This window comes from Spinacia oleracea, chromosome 4, assembly GCF_020520425.1.
Source record: "Spinacia oleracea cultivar Varoflay chromosome 4, BTI_SOV_V1, whole genome shotgun sequence".
NCBI classification, from domain to species: Eukaryota; Viridiplantae; Streptophyta; class Magnoliopsida; order Caryophyllales; family Amaranthaceae; genus Spinacia; species Spinacia oleracea.
The window spans coordinates 91,764,600-91,766,957 of NC_079490.1; the positions used below are offsets into that span (position 1 = coordinate 91,764,600).

Consider the following 2,358-nt stretch of genomic DNA (forward strand, 5'->3'; position numbering starts at 1 on the left):
TGTTAACTTGTTTGTACTGCGAGAAGGAAAATCTGCCTATCTAGGTGTTTGCTTGAGACGATCTTTTCTTGAATGGAAACCTTTACTTGTGTTCTTGTGGATCAGTATGCGTATTGGTATGAAGAATTTCATGTATTATGTTACCCTGATATGTTTCTTTGTACTTTCCACAGGATAATAAACAGAAGATCGCTGATTTTCTTTCTTCCCATCCAAGAGTTACGAAGGTTAACTATGCTGGGCTTCCTGATCATCTTGGACGGTCTTTGCATTATTCCCAGGTGTTTTAAACGTGCTACAATGCATGGTACAACCTGATATGATACTCTATATGCTAGCGTTTTATATTTCTGCCTCAAGATAAAAAGATTTGCATACTTGTTGCAGGCAAAAGGTGCAGGATCTGTGCTTAGTTTTCTAACCAGTTCTACGGCTCTTTCAAAACACATTGTGGAGAAAACCAAGTATTTCAGCATTACTGTCAGTTTTGGTAATTTTACTCACTCATATTTAGCTAGAAACTAAATTATCTGTGAGGGATTTAACATTTCTTGAATCCCGCTGCATAATTTGGCATCTTTGGTTTTTTGGGTGTCCATAAATGAGCACTTATATAAACATGTAACTTGATATAAGTCATTTTAGCTAACTAATGTTAGTTTCTTAACTTGGAATGTTAGTTTCTGCATAAGGAAGTGTGAAATCACTTATAAGCTTGCCTTGCTTCATGTCGCATGCTTCCACACCAGCTGCAGTTCGTGAAGCTAGAGGTTTGACCGAAGATCTTGTCCGCATTTCAGTCTGCATCGAGGATGCGAATGATCTAATTGCTGATCTGGATCATGCCCTGAAAACAGGACATGTTTGGCAAATTTATGTTATTTTAACTGTGAATATTCCAATTAAAGTACAATATTCCAATTGATGACTAATAAATAATTGTACACGAGATTAATATTAGTGAAATATTGATCAGTTTGAAAATTTTCCGTCCTATTTTCAGGTGAAATTAATCAGCAGCACCAAGGTAAACAAAGGAAAATAAAAATAATTCTTATAGTGATTGTCATTATTGGAATAGCTACAGGCCTACAGCTGATGTACTCATGTACTGTATATGGAGGTGGAAGTGTCGAAAAAATGGTATTCCTCCCTTTTAACTCATTTGTACTGCACTATTTTGAAACTTGATTTCTGGCTATATTCTCCGAAAGGACATTGTTGTTGTAGTAATGATGAGATTTTAAAGCAAGGATATGCTATTGCAAAACTCAAAACCTAAAGATGGAACTAGTAAAGTGGAAGTTGTAGATTTACCAGTGTTCGGATTGGAAAAGTTGGCAATCGCGACAGACAATTTTCAGGAAATTAACAAGCTTGAGCAAGGTGGTTTTGGCACATTATACAAGGTAACTGCAAAAAAGTGAAGGGACACTTTTTTTAGTTTTTACTTAAATGATGTTCATTTTGTGTGCGGGTGATTACCAGGAACTGACAATCTGAATATAATATGTTTGATTGCAGGGAAAATTAGAAGATGGACTGCATGGACAGAGAAAATAGGTAAATCTTCCTCGTCCCTTGCATTATTATAACTAGTCCACTGTGACCCCAATCGGCTAAGGTTTACCTGTAAATTAACATAGGCTAGGGTAGAGAAACATCAGAAACATCAAAGTTGATCAAAGAATAAGTAAAAAAACAAATATCATCCCTCTCCTTGACTAAGACAAGATTCTTTGTAGTTTCAGTCATATTTTCCTCGCATTTCATCACTTACACATTGTGGACTCCAGAACGACAACAGTACACTTTAAATATGATGAACTGTTTGCATCATATCATCTTGCTCTAGGTTTGCGTATCAAGGAAAACGTATTGGAGTATGCTGCATTGCTGAATGCTGAAAATTGTTCAAACTTGAGCATTAGGCCCGTATAACTAAAAAATACAATTTGTTCAAAGATGTGGTTGCGTTCCATGAATAGCATCTTGTTCTGCTCTCACATTATTATATATAATCAATCGAATATCTGAAATGTCTGCTCCTTGCATCGTATACAGGTTACCAAAACTGAGACCAGCTCAACATATAGCTTCCTAAGGCAAGAAGGATGTTACTATTCAAACTTCACAGGCTGGATCAGAAATGCAAAAATAGGTTGAAGCCGCTACACATGAGTTTTAGATATTTGGTGCAAATTTTCATATTTTTTGTTCAAGAACAAGGAATATTTAGATTTAACTCTTAGTATAGAACAAGTTATTTGATCTTATTAGTTTGGTTGTTTTGACTCATTGAAATTGTTTATTAATTATAATACATATTTTGTGATTGATTACGTTTAATCTAAATTT

General features: G+C 35.1%; 1 long non-coding RNA gene across 1 annotated transcript; it reads left to right on the plus strand.

The window, feature by feature from the left end:
* The first annotated feature begins 1,242 nt into the window (after positions 1 to 1,242).
* LOC130472461 (uncharacterized) lies at positions 1,243 to 2,142 on the plus strand. Its single transcript, XR_008932801.1, has 3 exons — positions 1,243 to 1,409; positions 1,525 to 1,563; positions 2,065 to 2,142. It is a non-coding gene; the product is annotated as an uncharacterized lncRNA (long non-coding RNA).
* Positions 2,143 to 2,358: the final 216 nt, after the last annotated feature.